Below are 21,060 nucleotides of genomic sequence, written 5' to 3'. Positions count from 1 at the left end.
CTAGTGCAAACACTACTGGTTAAAGTTGTTCAATAAAACTTTATAAATTCAGGTTTCCAGTCCATGAGTGTCATAAAATATGGGGGATATATTTGGCTTTCTTCAGTGGAAGAATCTTCTCATTAAAGTTTGTGAACAGCCATTAATTTTACAGTAGTCCCCTGTATTGAGGAGGATATGTTCCAAGATCCCCATTGGATGACTAAAACCTCAATAGTAAGAATTCTGGGGCTGGGGATGTGGCTCAAGCGGTAGCGCGCTCGCCTGGTATGCGTGCGGCCCGGGTTCGATCCTCAGCACCACATACAAACAAAGATGTTGTGTCCGCCGAAAACTAAAAAATAAATATTTAAAAAATTCTCTCTCTCTCTCTCTTTCTTTAAAAAAAAAGAATTCTGTAGATACTATGTTCTTTCCTATATATATGTACTTATGATAAAGTTTAACTTATGAATTAGGCTAATAAGAGATGAATAATAAAGCAATTCAATATATAATAGTTGTTTAAAACTTATGAATTATTTATTGTTGGAATTTTCCACTTAATATTTTCAGACCATGGTTGATCATGGGTAAATTAAACCACAAAAAGTGAAACTACTTTTCAGAATGGCTGCACCAATTTGCAGTCCCACCAACAAAGTATGAGTGTGCCTTTCCCCCCACATCCTTGCCAACACTTACTGTTGTTTGTATTCTTAATAGCTGCCATTCTGACTGGGATGAGATGAAATCTTAGAGTAGTTTTGATTTGCATTTCTCTAATTGCTAGAGATGTTGAACATTTTTTCATATATTTGTTGATTGATTGAATATCTTCTTCTGAGAAGTGTCTGTTCAGCTCCTTGGCCCACTCATTGATTGGGTTGTTTGGGTTTTTTTGGTGTTAAGTTTTTTTTCAGTTCTTTATATATCCTGAAGATTAGTGCTCTATCTGACATGTGTGTGGCAAAAATTTGCTCCCAAAATGTAGGCTCTCTCTTTACCTCATTGATTGTTTCTTTTGCTGAGAATAAACATTTTAGTTTGAATCGATCCCATTTATTAATTCTTGATTTTATTTCTTGTGCTTTAGGAGTCTTGTTAAGGAAATTGAGGCCTAATCCGAAGTGATGGAGATTAGGGCCTACTTTTTCCTCTATTAGGCACAGGGTCTCTGGTATAATTCCTAGGTCCTTGATCCACTTTGAATTGAGTTTTGTGCATGGTGAGAGATAGGGAGTTAGTTTCATTTTGCTGCATATGGATTTCCAGTTCTCCCAGCACCATTTGTTGAAGAGGCTATCTTTTCTCCAATGCATGTTTTCAGCGCCTTTGTCTAGTATGAGATAACCGTATTTATGTGGGTTTGTTTCTGTGTCTTCTGTTCTGTACCATTGGTCTACATGTCATTTGACCCAATAATCTCACTCCTTGATCTATATCCAAAGGACTTAAAATCAACATACTATAGCAATGCAGCCATATCAATGTTTATAACAGCTCAATTCACAATAGCTAAACCATGGAAGCAGTTTAGATGCCCTTCAATAGATGAATGGATAAAAAACCTGTGATATATATACACAATGGAATGTTACTCAGCATTTAAAAAAGAATAAAATTATGGCATTTACAGATAAATGGATGGAGCTGGAGAATATCATGCTAAGCAAAGTAAGCCAATCCCCCAAAACCAAGGCCAAATGTCCTCTCTGATGAGTGGATGCTGATCCGTAAGTGTAAGGGAGGGCATGGGGAAAATGGAAGAACTTTGATTGGGCAAGGGGGAGGGAGGAGAGGGGGTATGGGGACAAAAAAGATGGTGGAATATGATGGACATTATTACCCTAGGTACATGTATGACTGCACAAATGGTGCGAAAATACATCGTGTACAATCAGAGAAATGAAAAGTTGTGCTGCAATTATGTATGATGAATCAAAATGCATTCTGCTGTCATATATACCTAATTAAAATTTAATAAATAAATAAATAAATTTTTAGAAAAGTGAAACCGTGAATAAGGGGGGACTACAGTATGTCCTAAATTTTGCTAATCAAAAAAGTGTATCTTTTTTTTAAATACAGGGGATTGAACCCAGAGTGATTTTACCAATGAGCCACATCCTCCCTAGCCCTTTTTACTTTTTAAATTTGAGACAAGGTATCAGTGAATTGCTTAAGGCCTTGCTAAATTGCTGCTGAGGCTTATCTTGAACTAGTGATCCTCCTACATCAGCCTCCCCAGTCACTGAGATTGCAGGTGTGCACCACCATGCCCAGCTAAGTGTGTATCATTTTAAAGACCCCCAACTGCTGCCAAATAATTCTTATTAGCCATGAGTTACTGGATATATTTAAAAATATAAAACTATGTTTAGCCGAGTATGATGGTGCACTTCTGTACTCTCAGTGACTTGGCAGGCGGAGGCAGGAGGATTGCAAGTTCAAGGCCAGCTTTAGCAATTTAGTGGGGCCCTAAGCAAATTTTTGACCCTGCCTCAAAATAAAAAATAAAAAGGGCTGAGAATGTGGCTCTGTGGTTAAGCAACCCTGGATTTAATCCCCAGTACCAAAAGAAAAAAAAACTGTATTTAAAAATTATAATTTAAAATTGTAATTAAATTGGCAAACAAGTTATACTTGCTATTCTTCCAGCTAATCTGGTTATGTGTTTATTGGTACATAGACTGCTTCCCATTGACACACTATAAGACTAAGCAAGCATTTACTGGGAGCCTACACAGTGTCATGCCCTGGGAACACAATGGTGACTAAGATAGGACCCTGCCCTGAAGGAGCTGGTACCAATACAGGCAATAAAGTGATTCATGGAAGGGCTGTGAAAATGAGTTGGTACTCTATATGTGTAATATGAAATGAATTGCCTTCTGCCATCATGTATAGCATATTAGAATAAATTTAAAAAAGGCATTGCCCAGACCAATGATTCTGCCCTGTGTTTCAATGCTTGATATTTTATATGTTAAATCTTTAATCCATTTAGAGTTGATTTTTATACATAGTGAGAGGATTTAATTTTGTTCTGCACGTGGACAGATATCTATTTTCCCAATATTGTTAACTGAAGACTCTCCTTTCCCTGTTATGTCAAAAATCCATTGACTGTAAATCTGTGGGTTTATTTCTGGGTTTTTACTATATTCTTTTGGTTTATATGCTTTTTTAGTTCCACTATCATGCTGTTTTGATCACCACAGTTTTGTAGTATATTTTGAAGTCAGATAGTGTGATGCCTCCAACTTTGTTCTTTTTGCTCAAGATTATTTTGGCTCTTCAGGGATTTTTTTTTTTTTTTTTGGTCCTATACAAATTGGGGAGTTTCTTTTTTTCCTAGTTCTGTGAAAAGTCAAGTCATTGGAAATTAAATACAGATTACATTGAATCCATAGTTTGCTTTAGGTGCATGGACATTTTAACAATAACTCTTCTGATCCATAAACATGGTATCATTTATTTCCATTTATTTGTGTCTTCTTTAACTTTTTTTCATCCATGTTTTTTACTTTCCAATGTACAGTTTTCTCACCCTTGGTCAAATTTATTCCTAGGTGTTATTTTTCTGGTAGGTATTATAAATGGGATTGTTTTCTTGGTTTCTTTTTTACAAACTTCTTAAGAGCATAAAAACACTAGTAGACTTTTGTATGTCAATTTCATATCCTATAACTTTACTGAATGTGAAAGTTCGAATCGTTTATTAGTTCTAAGAGTCTGTTGCTGGAGTCTTTAGGTTTCTTATACACAAGATCAGTTTACTTGGGCTGGGGATGTGGCTCAAGCGGTAGCGCACTCGCCTGGCATGCGTGCGGCCCGGGTTCGATCCTCAGCACCACATACAAAAAAAAAACAAAAGATGCTGTGACTGCTGAAAACTTAAAAATAAATATAAAAAAAAAAAAAGATCAGTTTGCCTGCCAAAAGGAAGTATTTAAGCTCTTCTTTTCCAATTTGGATTTTTAAAAATTTCCTTTTAAATTTCTTAGAATAGAAGTGGCAAGAGTGGATCTTATTTCTTTTTTTAATATTTATTTTTTAGTTTTAGGTGGACACAATATGTTTATTTTATTTTTATGTGGTGTTGAGGATCAAACCCAGCGCCCTGCGCATACCAGGCGAGCATGCTACCACTTGAGCCACATCCCCAGCCCAAGAGTGGATCTTATTTCTGATGTTAGAGGAAAAGCTCTCAACTCTGTTACTGTTGAGTTTAATGTTAGCTATAGACTTGCCATATATACTCTTTGAGGTGCATTCCTTCTGTACTTCATTTGGTAAGAGTCTATCACAACATTATGAATTTTATCAAATGGTTTTTCTGCATCTATTTAGATGACCATATATATTTTTTTTGTTCTTCCTTCTATTAATGGGGTATAACACATTCATAGGATTGTGTATGTTGCATCCCTAGGACAAATCCCACTCGATCATGGAGAAAATCCTTTTAATGTACTGTTGAATTTGGTTTGCTACTATTTGTTAAAGATTTTTGTGTCTATGTTCATCAGGAAGGTTGGCCTGTAATTTTCCTTTCTTGTAGTGTCCTGGTCAGGTTCTGAAGTCAAGGTTGTGTTGGCCTCATTGAGTTTGACAACATTCTCTGTCCTTCAGATTTTGGGAAGAGTCTGAGAAATATTGGTAGTAATGATCCTCTATTTGAAGAATTCAACAGTGAAGCCATCCTTTAACAATGTATTCTTGAGGCACTGTAAAAAATTAACAAATTATTTTAGCTATTGCTTTTGAAAGTTTTCTCTTTTAACCTTTATACCAAATATTAAAATATTACAGTATTCTGAAACAAAAAAAAAAGAAAGAAAATGAGTTGCATGGTACTATATAGAAAAGACTGCTGGGTGCTGTGGTGCATGCCTTAATTCCAACAGCTCAGGAGGCTAAGGCAGGAGGATCGCAAGTTCAAAGCCAGCCTTGGCAAAATCGAGGTGCTAAGCAACTCAGTGAGATCCTGTCTCTAAATAAAATACAAAATAGGGCTGGGGATGTGGCTCAGTGGTTGAGTGCCCCTAAGTTTAACCTCTGGTGCTAAAAAGAAAAAAAAAGACTCAGTGTTGGGGTTCCCCAAGACCATACTTAGGTTTGATGATTCACTATCATGACTCAGGACTCAGCATATAGTGGTACTCAAAGCTATGATTTTGTGTGTGTATGTGTGTGTGTGTGTGTGTGTGTGTGTGTGTGTGTGTGTCATTGGCATTGAACCCAGGTGCATTCTACTCAGTCCTTTTTATTTTTTATTTTTTTGTTTTAAGGCAGAGTCTCACTAAGTTATCAAGGCTGGCCTTGAATTTGAGATACTCCTGACTCAGCCTTCTGAGTCTCTGGGATTACAGGTATGCACAGGGCTGGCTGATAGCTGCCTTGTTGTATCCTGACATGGCCTTTGAGTGATATGTGTAATGGTAGGGAGAGACCTCTCTGAAGTCTCTTCCTCTTCTGATAAGGATACCAGTCCTATCCACTTACAGTCCTACCCTTGTGATCTTATTTAAACTTAGTTACTTCCTTAAAGGCTCTGTCTCCAAATCTAGCCACACATGAGGTTAGGGTTTCAACATATGAATTGTGGGAGGCACCAGTCCCTAACACTGCCAAGGGCTAATCTTTGTGAGCATGTCTATCTAAGAATAGCAGTCCTGGGCCTGCTATTGTAATGGTTTCCTGCACAGCCTCTAAAAACAGATTCTGGAAGCCTTGAAATAGTTGCCAAGTACATTTCACCTTGGGAGAAAGGAGGCCCCATTGGGTTCATTGTGATCCAGATTACAATGGCTCTTCCCTGTGGATTGAGAACCTTCCTGAGCTGGGAGTATATCTGTGACAGAGCACTTGCCTAGTATGCAAAAGGCCCTGTGTTTCATCCCCAGAACCAAAAAAAAGAAAAGAAAGAAACTGAGCCAGGCAGGGTGATGTATGCATTTTGTTCCAGCATTCCCAGCACTCTGGAGGCTGAGGTGTGTGGGTCTTTTGAGATGAGGAGTTTGAGCCCATCCTGGGTAACAGAATAAGATCCCATCTTGAAAAACAATCAGGACCAGGCATGGTGGTGCATGACTGTAATCTCAGTGACTCCAGAGGCTTAGGCACGAAGATTGCAAGTTTGAGGCCAACCTCAGCGACTTAGTGAGGCCCTATACAATTTAGCAAAACCATGACTCAAAATAAAAAATAAAAAGGGCTGGGGATGTGACTCAATGGTTAAGTGCCCCTGGGATCAATCCCTGGTACCAAAATGAACAAACATAGAAACAACAATAACAGGGCTGGGGATATAGCTCAGTTGGTAGAGTCCTTGCCTCACATGGACAAAAAAATCAAGCAAGACTTGTCAGATAATTTCTGGCCAAACATGGATTGTGGACAACTGACCTTGGGTTCTATGTCATTTCTGATAGAATGGCAAAGAGCTTCTTGGGCCAGAGCAAGCAGATGTGTTCAAAATACTTCATTTTGAACAAAATACTTTATTCCACATTATTCATGAATCCTCACAACCACCCATGAAGTAGGTAAAGTACTAATATTCCCATTTTACAGATGAAGAACCTGAGGCACAGAGAGCTTTAGTAACATGTCTAGAGTCAAACAGTAAATAAACGGCAAAAAGGGCATGTGAACCTACCTGTTCATACCAGTCAACTTATCCTATCTTTTTTTTTTTTTTTGGGGGGGGGTACCTGGGATTGAACTCAGGGACACTTGACACTTGACCACTGAGCCATATCTCCAACCATATTTTGTATTTTATTTAGAGACAGGGTCTCACTGGGTTGCTTAGCCTCACTTTTGCTGTGGCTGGCTTTGAACTCATTATCCTCCTGCCTCAGCCTCCTGAGCTGCTGGGATTACAGGTTTGTGCCACTGCACCTGGCAATTGATCCCATCTTTAATCAGTAGAATCATCACGTTGGCTTCTGGATCTTTCTACAGGGCTTCTGGAATTGCTACTACGAGGCATTCTTTTCTAATGTTGCAGGCCCCTCTTATTTGACCCTATGGCTTGAAACTTTCTCACAGATTCCTTTTTTTTTTTTTTGGTACTGGGGATTCAACTCAGGGGTGTTCGACCGCTGAGGCATATCCTCCACCCTTCATTTATCATTATTTTTTTTTTTTTTTAATTTGAGGCAGGATCTTCTTAAGTTACATAGGTTCTAAATTGCTGAGGCTGGATTTGAACTTGTGATCCTCCAGCCCTTAGGCTCCTGACTTGCTAGGATTACTCTCACAGATTCCTCTTGATGGCAGTGTTGCTCCAGAAATACCCCAAAACCCTCACCCAACTCCCCCAAGTGTATTCGCTCTCCTCCCGCCCTTTGGATCTGAAAAAAAAAAATTAGGTACCAGGAAGGCAGAAAAACAAGTTGCATGCCCTCTGCTCTGCGGGGGAGCAGCTCCTGGATGCTGCCGCTTTGTTTCTTTGAATTTGAAATCTTTCTGAGGTCTAAACTGCGATCTGTCCTCAGACATCATTTCTAGAATTTTATTTCTGCTCTACTTATACTTTGTAAATCTGCATTCAATCGTTCCATGTTAGATACCAGCAACTGTCCTGTGTAGTCAGCTTGTCAGTTTGAGGAGGCACATTCTCAGGAGCAGGCAACCAGTACTGGAACCTAAAGGCTAAAGGAAGGCATTTCCTGCTACCCAGCTACAAGTTCCTGGGCCGTGCTCACTCCCAGTGTCCTCCTCCAATTGCTGACTCCTACACTAAGCCAGTGATTCACAAGGGGGGGTCTCCAGGCCAGCTGCAGCTGGATCAATGGGAAACAGGTGTTGGAAATGCACATTCTCAACCCCAACCCAGACCCACTGAATTGGAAACTGTATGGCAGGGACCCCACAGTCTGTTTTCAGAAGACTCCAGGGAATTTTTGTTGGGGTGCTTAACAAGACATAGCAATTTAGATCAGATTCTCACAGGACTCACCAGATGATTCATCAGTGTGCACTATACAATGCTCACACAAAGGGACACACATCCGTAGGAGCATGCACGTGTACATCTGTGCAAGAGTGCGCGCCTGAATGCATGAGTCGGTGTGTGTGCTTGTGTGTGTGTGTGTGTGTGCGTGTGAGTCCCAGTCAGAGGGAGGACAGTTTTGCCTTATGGTTATAGGACTTGCTTCTGGAAAAAGAGCCATTTCTGCTACCATTAAATAGCTTTCCATTGTTTCCTTCCCTCTGCCCCCACCCTTTTCTTTGAAAATTAGTGTTTTCTCATTAGAAAAGTCATCCTTGACCATGCTAATCCCAGCTACTCCGGGAAGCTGAGGCTGGAGGATCAAAAATCTCCAAGGTTGAGACCCTGTCTTGAAATTTAAAAGTGGTCTGGGGGTGTAGTTCATTGGTAGAGTGCTTGCCTAAAATGCTCAAAGCCCTGGGTTCTATCCAGAGTAGACGAAAATCAAACAAATAAAAATGGTCATGGAGCCTCCTATAATCCCTACTCTGGGGGCTGAGGCAGGAAGATTGCAAGTTCGAGGCCACTCTGGGAAGTTTAGTGAAACACTGTCTCAAAATAAGAAATTAAAAGGACTGGAGATGTAGCTCAGTGGTAGAATGCCCCTGCTTCAATCCCCAGTCCCCCCTCCCCCCCAACACAGTCTCTCTCTCTCTCTCTCTCTCTCACACACACACACACACACACACACACACACACACACACACACACACGTCATCCATGCCACTTGAAGGTTTTTCAAAAACAGAAGGAAAGAAGGAACCTGGATTGTGGGTATAGCTCACTGGTAGAGTGAGGCTCTGGGTTGGGTCCCCAGAGCTAAAGAAAAAAGGAAGTTCATTGTAGAAATAAATGACACACATAACCAATATCCTCCTAAGAATAATTTCTCACTTATATAAAACTGGATTTACTAGTACATATCATTTTGGTTCATACTGTTTCTCTTCTATACTTAAATATATGTGATTTTTCAGTCACTTGTGAATTATATTTTGCAATTTTAAAAATATAAATCAGTTTTACTTGATTATTTTTGCAGTGTTGGGGATGGAACCTAGGGCCACATGCATGTTTGGCAAATGCTCTACCACTGAACTATACCCCAGCCACACTAATATATAATTGTTACACTTTTGACAACAAGCTGGAAATTAAACTACCAAAAATATAACTTCCAAAACAAAAGTTAGGAGAGGAAGTGTCCTATGACGAAGATTAAGCTGTTCTTGTTAAAGTGATGCGTATAATCTGGTGTTTTGTTGTTGTTGTTTTTGAGGGGGTAACTCAACCACTTGAACTCAGGGACACTCGACCACTGAGCCACATTCCCAGCCCTATTTTGTATTTTATTTAGAGACAGGGTCTCACTGAGTTTCTTGGGGCCTCACTTTTGCTGAGGCTGGCTTTGAACTTGCGATCCTCCTTCCTCAGCCTCCCAAGGCGCTGGAATTACAGGCCTGCACCAGTGCACCTGGCTATCTGATGTTTTAAGAGCAGAAAATAGGGGGCTGGGATTGTGGCTCAGGATAGAGTGCTTGCCTGGAAACGGTGAGGCACTGGATTTTATTCTCAGCACTGGATAAAATAAAAGTATTATATCCATCTGCAACTAAGAATTTTTTAAAAGCAGACAAAGCTTTGATCCGGAGGCTGGAGGATCAAAAACCTCTCAAATGTTGAGTAAGTGACTTTAGTTATTGGTAAAAAAATGCAGCTTTCAGTTAAAAATCCTATATAAATGTTAAAGTAACCGGAATATGAAATATAACTTCCAAGATACTGAGGGAGAGGAATAAAAATCCCTAAATCAATCCAAGAAAATTTGACTTTTTCATTTTGATCTTTTCCCTTCCTAGGACATTATTTGCAGTCCAATCCTCTCTGGAGATGCTGGGCAGTAAGCTGTAGCTCCCAGTCTGCCACACCACCACGAGGGGATTACAGGTGACCACCACCTTGACCCTTGAATCCTGTATTCATTCTGTATTTTTTCCCTCCTGTTAACTGGAGTACATTCTCTGGGACATAAGGGCTCTGAGTAGTAATCATGGAATCCTCATGGTCCCATGGTAACTATATATATATACTATATATATATACTAAATATATATACTAAATATATATATATATATATATATATATATATATATATATATATATATATATATATATATATATATATATTTAGTACTAGGGGATTGAACCCAAGACCTCCAATATGCTAGGCAAGTACTCTACCCCTAGAGTTATGTCCCTAGCCCCCATGGTAACTATATCTTGTCCTTACTCTTGCAAGTTCACTGGTCAGTGATGAAGACCTAGATTTCAAGCTAGTTTTACAAGTGTTAGCAAGGATGTAGAGAAAAGCAAATACTTGTACACTGTTGGAGGGAATGTAAATTAGTACAGCCATGTTGGAAAACAGTATGGAGGTTCCTCAAAAAATTAAAAATAGAACTACCATATGATCCAAGCATCCCACTACTGGGTATATATACAAAGGAAATGAAATCAGTATGTTCAAGAGGCACCTGCATTGCTATATTCATAGCAGCACTATTCACAGTAGCAAAGAAATGGAAACAACCTGAGTGTCCATCAACAGATGAATGGATGAAGAAAATGTGGTGCATATACATCAAGGAATATTATTCAGCCATAAAAAAGAATGAAATCATATCATTTGTGACAACATGGATGAAACTAGAGCTCATTATGGTATGTGAAATTAGCCAGGCACAGAAACACAAATGCCACATTATCTCATTCATATGGGGAATTTTAAAAAAATTATCTTGAACTGGGGGTATAGCTCAGTGGTGGAACACTTGCCTAGCATTCATAGGTTATGGGCTTCATCCCTAGCACTGCCAAAAAAAGTTTTATCTCATAGAAGTTGAAAGTAGATTGGTGATTATCAGAGGCCAGAAAAAGTAGGGTGGAGAAAGAGATGGGGACAGTTGATCAATAGGTACTAAATTACAGTTAGATAATAGTAAGAAGTGCTAGTGTGTTATTGTACATTGGGGTAACTATAAAGAACAATAATATACTATAAAATTTTAAAAGCTAGAAAAAAAATTTTTGAAAGTTTTCACCATAAAGAAATGAAAAACTTTTGAGGAGTTAAGCATGTTTAACCTGATTTGAACATTACACAATGTGTACATGTACCAAAACATTACGTGGTACCAAATTAATTATATATAGATACATAAATACATAGATAGATACAGATACAGATATAGATAGATATAGATAGTACTGATGGCACTGGAGATTGAACCCAGGGTTGCTCTACCGAACTATAACCCCAGTCTTTTTTTATTTTTTATTTTTTGATTTTAAGACAGTCTTGCTAACTTGTTGAGCCTGACCTTGACCTAGCAATCCTCCTGCCTCAGTCTCTGGAGTCACTGGAATTACAAGCATTCACCACCATGCCTGGCTGTACTTTTATGTATCTGTTTGAAATACAATTTGAAACACTTTTTTTAAAGACACTGCTCTAATCAGCTATTTCAACTAGGTACTAAGTGTCTACTATGTGCCTGGGGGCTTGGACACATGGGGAAAAACAATGAACAACAGTTCTTAGTTTCTCTTCCAAACCAATGAATCCCTTTGATTCTTATTCTTTTAAATTTGGCCTGTTTGTTTTTTCTCTAAGCTTTTTAGAATTTTAAAAAATTCTTACACTATTGAAGTTTTTTATTTTTGTTTTTGTTTTTGTACCAGGGATTGAACCCAGGGGCACTTAACCACTGAGCCACATCCCCAACCTTTTTATATTTTATTAGAGACAGGGTCTCTCTGAGTTACTTAGGGCCTTGCTAAATTGCTGAGGCTGGATTTGAACTTGTGATACTCCTGCCTCAGCCTCTTGAGTCACTGGGATAACAAGAGTGTGCCATCGCACCTGGCTTGAAGTTTTCATACCAATTGTCCAAATAGAAATGTTTAAATATGTGACTCAAGGGCTGTGGATGTGGCTCAAGCCGTAGCGCGCTCGCCTGGCATGCGTGCGGCCCGGGTTCGATCCTCAGCACCACATACAAACAAAGATGTTGTGTCCGCCGAAAACTAAATATATATATATATATATATATATATATATATATATATATATATATATATATATATATATATAAATACTCTCTCTCTCTCTGTCTTTAAAAAATAATAATAAAATAAATAAATATGTGACTCAAGCCCTGGAAACTTGAAGAAAGCACCTTGCTAAGGAAACTAGAAATGGTAGGTGAAGGGACTTAAAGGTTCAAAGAAGCAGGCATTGGTGGAACAGAGAGATTATGAAAGATTGGGAAAATGTGCTGGATGACTGTGTTCCATGAAGGTTCGGCAGATCCTCAGTTTACCAAAGTGATAAGCAATGCCCTGGTAAGGGAGCCAGCATCACTAAGAGGATGGGTGGAAGCCCTCTATTAGCCACTGCTAGGAGGAGCTGTTCAGGAAATGGTGGAGTGGGATGTGGGTGTGCCCTGGTCTGTAAGTGGGTTGAAACTTAATCATCATCATGATAGTATCAAGAGATGAAGCCTTTAGGAGTGGTGAAGTCATGAAGTTGGAGTCTCCATCGATGGGATTAGTGCCCTTATGAAAAGGGTGAGAGGCAACTGTTTGCTCTTTCTGCCATTTAAGACAGCAAGAGATGCTATCTATGAAGTAGAAAGCAAGCTGTCACCAGTTGAATCTGCCAGTGTCTTGATCTCAAAGTTCCCAATTTCTAGAACTGTGAGAAAGAAATTTCTGTTCTTGATAAATTACCCAATCCACTGTATTTTGTTATAGTAACCCAAACAAGAGCAGTGGAAGAGTGAAGTGAGTAAGAAAGGCCTTGTGCTCAACCTGAGGTGACCCACTCATCCTTCAGGTCACCAACATGAATACTCAGGAAGGATTCAAGGTCAACAAAATACATACTCTTTGTGTTTCTCAAAAATAAAATGGGTACCCAGGCATGGTGACTCAGGCCTGTAATCCCAACAGCTTTTGAGACTGAGGCAGGAGGATTACAAGTTCAAAGCCAGCTTCATCAACTTAGCAAGGCCCTAAGCAACTTAGTGAGACCCTGTCTCTAAATAAAATATAAAAAATGGTTGGGGATGTGGCTCAGTGATTCAGTGCCCCTGGGCCCCTGGGTTCAATTCCCAGTACCTCCAAAAAATTTTTTACTAAAAATTATTGGATTGACACTATGAGAAAATTTTATGGTATGCCAATTATACCTCAAAGGAGAAAGGGAGGAGGGAGGGAAGGAAGGGAAAGGAGTCAGTAAGCAAGCAAGCATGTACGGAACCAGACCAACAGGCTTTATCTTGTGCCAGCAGCCACAGTAGCACCAACCACAGTTTGTGCCTAGAAGATAAGCACAGGGCCTGGCCCTCACTCCACAAATGCAACACAAGAGCTTGGTGTGCTGTAGCTTTCTCTCTACCAAAGAAGGTCAACTTGCTCAAAGACCCGTGATGGGAATTATAAGCACCTTTTCTAGGAGTCTTCAGAAAGAACTCTATTATTTCCTTTGCTTGCAGTCAGACTTTTCCAGCTCCCACAAATGGACCATAGTTCTTGGGGGCTATCTCTATATTGCCCCCAAATCATTTTTTCTTCCTTCCTTCTTTTTTTTCTTTTCTTTTTAAGATTTTATTTATTTATTTATTTTTGTGGTGTGGAGATAGATAAATCCAGGGTCTTTGGCACACTAGGCAAGCGCTCTACCAATGAGTCACATCCCCAGTCTTTTGCTGTCTTTTAAAACAAGGTTCTTTCTGGCCAGTGCATCTGTAGTCTGAGCACTAGAGGACTTAGATAGGAAGATTGCTTGAGCACAGGAGTTTGAGACTAGTTTGGGCAACATAGCTAAGTCTTGCCTCAAAATAAATAAGTAAACACAAAGAATTTAACCTGAACTATTTCTGTCCAATTTTTGTTCTCTGGTGGCAATATTATTTGCTTTCTAACTTTTTTTTTTGGTACCAGGAATTGAACCCAGGAACACTTAACCACTAAGCCACATCCCAAGCCATCTTTTATATATTATTTTGAGACAGAGTATTGCTAATTTGCTTAGGGCCTTGCTAAGTTGCTGAGGCTGGCTGATCCTCCTGCCTCAGATTCCAAAGCTGCTGAGATTAAAGCCCAGCTTGCTTTCTATCATCTCTTAACCCTGTTTCCAAAATATATCTCTGATTAGATTGTTAAAGGGAAATAACTTTTCAGCTCTGTATTGATCCGACTATTCTCTTTTTCTTGTACTTCTATAGAACACTTTTTTGTATTTTTAAAATTTATCTTTATTATTGCATATTAATTATACAAAATAATAGGATCCATTTTGCTATTTCCCTACATATATATAACGTACTTTGATCATATCATACCTCCCCCAACTTCTCCTACCTTCTATTCTCCCCTCCCCCATCCCCTTCCTCTTCTCCAATAGACTTCCTTTTACTCTCTTCTTCCTGGTACCCCACTGGGAATGGAACCCAGGGACACTCTACCTCTGAGCTATATAAAATTTTATCTTGAGACAAGGTGTTGCTAAATTGTCCAGGCTGACCTTGAGCTTGTGATCTCCTGCCTCAGTCTCCTGAGTCACTGGATTTCAGGCATGTAGCATGATTCCTGGATCCCTTCTAGTTTCATGTTGTCTTTTCTATTTCCCCAAATTCCACATATGAGAGAGAATATACAAGACTTGTCTTTCTGAGCCTGGCTTATTTTGCTTAACATGATGATTTCCAGATCCACCCATTGTCCTGCAACCAATTCAATGTCCTGAAATGATAAATTTCTGTAGAGGAGAGGCCATGCCTATTGCACTATCGTTACACATTGCCAAAAAACAAAACAAAACAAAACAAAAAACTGCTATGTGCAAAAAGGTATTTAATAAATATTTTTTGAAAGATAGTTTCTAATTTCTTTGAAATCATTGGAAAACCACAACCAAGCCAGGCAGTAGAATTCAGTGGCTGATTAAAGACCTGTAATGTATTTCTATTTCGACTGTGGAGACGCTAATCATAGTCAGTTGCTTAAGTAAAGGAACTGATTGAAAGGACAAATTTTCAATGAGATCTCAATATGTGGCCTGCAGTCCCATCTACACCCTCTGCCCTGGATTTCAAATTTTGAGTTTGGTTATTCATTTCCTCCAGAGGATGGCATCAGAAGCCTCTTCTGTCACCTAGGCATTGTCAAATGGCAACTTTTAGGAGGCCTCTCTGAAATGAATTGAAGGGTAACTGGTTAGAGAGTGCTTAGTTTCAGCAAAGTGGGACCCACACGTTTCTTTTCCTTAGAAGAGGAGTGAAAGGCACCACGGGACCTCGGCAAGCCCTGGGGAGCAGCAGGGGGCAGCAAAGGTCCTCTCCTACTGTGCCTAATTAGAAAGCGAGGGATTTAAGAGAAGGCCAAGAAGACTCCACGAGGGCCAGGAGTTGTCTTTGTTCCACTAGTTTTCCCATGCTGAGAACTGGAAGAGAAAACACACTGCGGGACAAGAATTAATGGTGTCAAACAAATGCCATCAAACACAATTGAAGAATTGCTCTCTCTCCTAGAAATGGATGAAGGAGACAAAAGAGGAGGGACTTGCATTTTACCCATTAACGAGCCCACGTTTAGAAAGAACAAGCAGACCGCTTTTTTATTGTCTATTTAGTAACCTTCATTAGAGCTCACAAATATATAATTCACAGATTTTTTTTTCAGAGGGGTTTGCTACAAAACTTATAGTTTCCACTGATCATGACCATAACCTTGTTTATATTCAGTATCTTAATTATAATCTCAGACTGCAAACATGTGTACAGTGACTAAGGAATCACTGTTTTAAGTTCTTTTATAAAATAGAATTTATTTCTGTTTAAAAATAAACTTTATTGTATGTTTTAGGTTTCACAGCAAAATTAAGCAGAAAGTGCAGAGATTCCCCAAACACCCCATGCTCCCCAACATATACAGTCTTCCCAGTTTTCAATATCCTCCACTAGAGTGGTACATTTGTTATGAATGATGAGATTACACATCATTATCTCCCACAGTCCACAATTTGTATTAGGTTTCTTTTCTTTTCTTTTTTCCTTTTTGCAGTGTTGGGGATCCAACTCAGGGCCTCATACATGCCAGACAAATGCTTTACCATTGAGCCAAATCCCTAGCCCCTTGATATTGTGTGTACCTTCTATGGATTTGAACAAGTATGTAAATGACATGTATTCACCATTACAGTAGTGTGCATAATTTTTTGTTTTGTTTTGTTTTTGGCGCCAGGGATTGAACCCTGAGGTGTTTAACTACTGAGTGACATCCCCAGCCCCTTTTTATATTTTTTTGAGACAGGGTCTCGCTGAGTTGCTTAGGGTCTTGCTAAGTTGCTGAGGCTGGCTTTGAACTCATGAACCTCCTGCCTTAGCCTCCCAAATAGCTGGAATTACAGGCGTGAGCCACCATACTCTGCTTGCAAACTATTTTAACTTCCCTAAAAATCCTCTGTGCTCTGCCTGTTTATCCCTCCCACCCTCATGACCCCTGGAAACCACTGATCTTTTTTCTGTCACAATAATTTTTCATCTTCTAGAACATCATATAGTTGGAATCATACAATGTGTTGCCTTTTAGACTGGCTTATTTCACTTAGTAAAAAGCATTTAAATTTCCTCTAAGTCTTTGTTTTTTTGTGGGGCTTTTGTTTTGTTTTTGTTTTTGTTTTGCCCCAGGGATTGAACCCAGGGGCACTTAACCCCTGAGCCACACCCCTAGCCCTTTTTAAATTTAGAGACTTGCAGAGCTGCTTAGGGCCTCACTAAATTCCTGAAACTGGCCTTGAATTTGCAATCCTCCTGCCTCAGCCTCCCAAGCTACTGGGATTACAGGTGTGTGCCACTGTGTCTGGCATCCTCCAAGTCTTTTCATGGCTTGATAGCTCATTTCTTTTTAGTGCTGAGTAATATACCATTATTTGGATATAACACAGTTTATGTATTGAATCATCTACTGAAGGACCTCTTGGTTGCTTTCAAGTTTTGACAACTCTGAATACAGCTGCTATATACATCCATGTGTGGTTTTATGTAGACATAAGTTTTCCAGTTATTTGGGTAAATACCAAGGAGAACAAACAATTGTTATATGGTATGTTAACTAGGTTATATGGTCTTAGTTTTGAAAGAAACCACAAGGGGCTGGGGGTGTGGCTCAGCGGTAGAGCATTCGCCTGGCACATTTGAGGCCCTGGGTTCGATCCTCAGCACCACATATCAATAAATAAATGAAGGTATTGTGTCTACTACAACTAAAAAATATTAAAAAAAAAAAAGAAAGAAACCACAAAATTGTATTCCAAGGTGGCTAAACTGGGTCTGGGGTTGTGGCTCAATGGTAGAGCACTTGCCTAACATGTGCGAGGTGCTGAGTTCGATCCTCAGCACCACATAAAAAAATAAAGATGTTGTGTCCACCGAAAAACTAAAGAATAAATATTAAAAAACCTCTCTCTCTCTCTCTCTCTCTCTTAAAAAAAATGGCTAAACCATTTTACACCCCACCAGCAATGAATGAGAATTCCTGTTGTTCCAAAATTGTGCCAGCATTTAGTGTTGCTAGTGTTTTGGATTTTTGCCATTTTAATAGGTTTCTAGTGGTTATCTTGTTTTAAATTACAATTTCCTAATGACACATGATACTAAGCATCTATTATTTTTTCTGTTCTTCCTATTTATTTTTTGAGCCAGGGTCTCCTTATACAGATCCTTCATGACTTAGCCTCCCAAGTAGCTGGACTACAGGAATGTGCCACCACATCCAGCCTAGCATCTTTTTATATACTTGTTTGCCATCTGAACATCCTCTTTGGTGAGATGTCTGTGTCTTTTGCCCATTTTTCAATTCAATTTAATACATTTAATTTTTTAAAATGTTTTTGGTGCTGGAGTTTGAACTCAGGAGTGCTCTACCACCGAGCTATGTCCCCAGCCCTTTTCATTTTTAATTTTGAGATAGGGTCACACTAAGTTGTGGGGGCAAGATGGCCTTAGATTTGAGATCCTCCTGCCTCAGTCTCCTGAGTCACTGGGATTAAAGGCATAAACTACCACACTCAGATATTCTTTTGCCCATTTTAAATGGATTATTTATTTTTTTATTGTTGAGTTTTAAGAGTTCTTGGCAATTTTGAATAACATTCCTTTGTTAGATACATTGTTTTCAAATATTTTCTCCAATTTGTGACTTGTCTTCTCATTCTCTTACCATCTTTTAAAAAAGTTTTTTTGAGATGGCCTCAAACTCCTGGGCTCAAACGATTCTCCTACCTCAGCTTCCCAAGTAGCTGGGACTATATGTGTGTGTGTGTGTCACTGTGCCTGACACTTTTCTTCCTTTTTTTGAAAGAAGTTTAGTGGGGCTGGGGATGTGGCTCAAGCGGTAACGCGCTTGCCTGGCATGCACGGGGCTCTGCGTTCGATCCTCAGCACCACATAAAAATAAATAAATAAATAAAATAAAGATGCTGTGTCCACTGAAAATTGAAAAATAAATATTAAAAAAGTTCTCTCTCTCTCTCCTCTCTCTCTTAAAAAAAAAAGAAGTTTAGCAGCTGAACATGATGGTGCACACTTATAATACCAGCTACTTGGGAAACTGAGGCAGGAGAACTTGGACTAACTTGGGTAACTTAATGAGACCCTTGTCTCAAAATAAAAATAAATAAATAAAAAGGGCAGGACTGGGGATGTAGCTTAGAGATATAGTGCCCCTGGGTTCAATCCATAGTGGAAAAAAAAGAGTTGATGTGGTCGAACTCTCTTTTGGTTCTTACTTGTTTGGCATATCTAATTATATCCCTCCATTTTCTTTTTCTTTTTTTTTAATATTTATTTTTTAGTTGTAATTGGACACAATACTTTTATTTTATTTATTTATATGTGGTGCTGAGGATTGAACCCAGGGCCTCACATGCACTAGGCCAGCATTCTACCGCTGAGCCACAACCCCAGCCCCCTCCATTTTCTTTGTGGTTTTGTTCTAGGTATTTTCTTGTCTAGATACTTTCAGCCTATGGCTGAATTAATGACAGCAACAAATTCCAATCCAAATATATGTTTAATATTTCAAACAAATAGTATTTGGATTTATTACTACCATCTTATGTTTGATGTTTACTGTCCTTTCCCTTTCTTTTTTCCTATTATATGTTGGAGTTATAAAGTTTTTAAATCTTTCCATTACACATTTAAATTTTTTCCTTACTGGTTCATAAATTATAGATGTTATTTCTCTTCCTTTTGTGGTTTCCTCTGATTTTAAAAGGTATCTTCTAAATCATAAAATTTAAAAATGTTTTAGGTCCAAAGTTAATCAATGTTTCTATTATCTTCTTATTCTTTAAAAAAAATTTTAAATTGTAGATGGACACAATACCTTCATTTTATTTATTTATATGGTGCTGAGGATTGAACCCAGTGCCTCACATATGTGAAGCAAGCACTCTACCACTGAGCTACAGCCCCAGCCCTCTTCTTAGCCTTTCATAGAAAAAAAGCACAATGAAGGCTGGGTGTGGTGGCACAACATCTGCAATCCCAGCTTCTTGGGAAGCTAAGACAGGAAGATCCCACATTTGAGGCCAGCCTTAGCAACTTAGTGATACCCTGTCTCAAAAACAAAATTAAAAAGGGCTGGGGATGTAACTGAATTGTAGAATAACCCTGGGTTGGATCTCCAGTATTGCAAAAAACAAACAAAAAAATGAAACACAATAAATTAAATTATTTAACAGTAGAGCCAAGGGGCTGGGGCTGTAGCTCAGTGGCAGAGCACTTGCCTAACATGTGTGAGGCCCTAGGTTCAATCCTCAGCACCACATAAAAATAAACAAATAAAATAAAGACATTCTGACCATCAACAGTAGAGCCAAGAAGACTGTGGTTGGCAGCTCCCATCACGGCTCTCAATGACCCCACCTTCTGATATTCACACCCTTGTGGAATTCCCTCCCCTTGAGTGTAGGCTGAACCTAGTGACTAGCTTCAAATTAATGGAATATGACAAAAATGACAGGATGTCACTTTCATGGTTAGGTTCTAAAACACTATGAGTTGTAACATTCTCTCTCCCTATTGCTGCCACTCTTTCTGGCCTTCTTGTTGGCTTTCTCTGATGAAACTAGCTGCCATGTGGTCAAATGCCCCAACGGGAGGCCCCTGTGACAAAGAACAGAGTCCCTCTGTCCAGCAACTCTGTGAGTCAGCTTGGATTTGGATCTTTTACCGATCAAGTCTTCAGATGAGACCAAAGCCCCAGCTGGTCACTTTATTTGAGACCAAAGCCAGATAACCCACTTAACCTGTGACCAGACTCCTGAGGCACAGAAACTGTAGATAATAAATGTAAGTTGTTTAAAGCTGCTTAGTTCTGGAGTAATTTTTTACATAGTAAAGAGAACTATGGAAAGACTTCTGTGAAAATTCATCACTTGGGGAGACAGTGGTGAAGCTTGGGTTTTGCAATCTGACAACTTGACAAATCATTCACCCTGGGCACATTATTTCATCTCCAAGGATCAGTTTTCTCGTTTGTAAAACCAAGCTAACAATACCTGTATTGCATATGGGCTTTTAGGACTGTTAGCAAGGTCTATAAATACACAACACACAGTAGGTCTTCATCTTTATGAATTCCATTCTTGTAAATCTGGTGCTTATTCCGATTGTAGTGCTACTGATTCTAGAATACAAAATTCCCACCATTTAAACTTTGATTTGGGCTGGGGATATAGCTCAGTTGGTTAAATACTTGCCTCACATGCATAAGGCCCTGGGTTCAATTGACCCCAGCACCACACACACAAAAAAAAATTTGCTTTCTCATGAAGATTTCACATAGTTCACTATGTAACAATATTTATGATACACTTGAAAATACTATTTCTCAAATGAACATCGCCCTTTTTCAAAGTCAGTTTTACACACAGAATAATTTTTGTTGGACACATTTAACCCTGGTACTGGGAATGGTGAATTAGGCCTGGATGCTGTAAA

General features: G+C 39.1%; 1 long non-coding RNA gene across 2 annotated transcripts in view; it reads right to left on the bottom strand.

Moving 5' to 3' along the window:
* Positions 1 to 4,433: 4,433 nt before the first annotated feature.
* Positions 4,434 to 21,060, bottom strand: part of LOC139703351 (uncharacterized) — a 140,476-nt gene continuing 123,849 nt past the window's right edge. For both annotated transcript variants that reach the window (XR_011705726.1, XR_011705725.1), the window contains one exon: positions 4,434 to 4,712. This is a non-coding gene — a long non-coding RNA (uncharacterized lncRNA). The remainder of the gene's footprint in view (positions 4,713 to 21,060) is intronic.

Source organism: Marmota flaviventris, chromosome X (genome assembly GCF_047511675.1).
Source record: "Marmota flaviventris isolate mMarFla1 chromosome X, mMarFla1.hap1, whole genome shotgun sequence".
Lineage (NCBI taxonomy): Eukaryota > Metazoa > Chordata > Mammalia > Rodentia > Sciuridae > Marmota > Marmota flaviventris.
The sequence above is the reverse complement of the archived record's forward strand: the minus strand, read 5'-3'. Positions and strand labels throughout refer to the sequence as shown.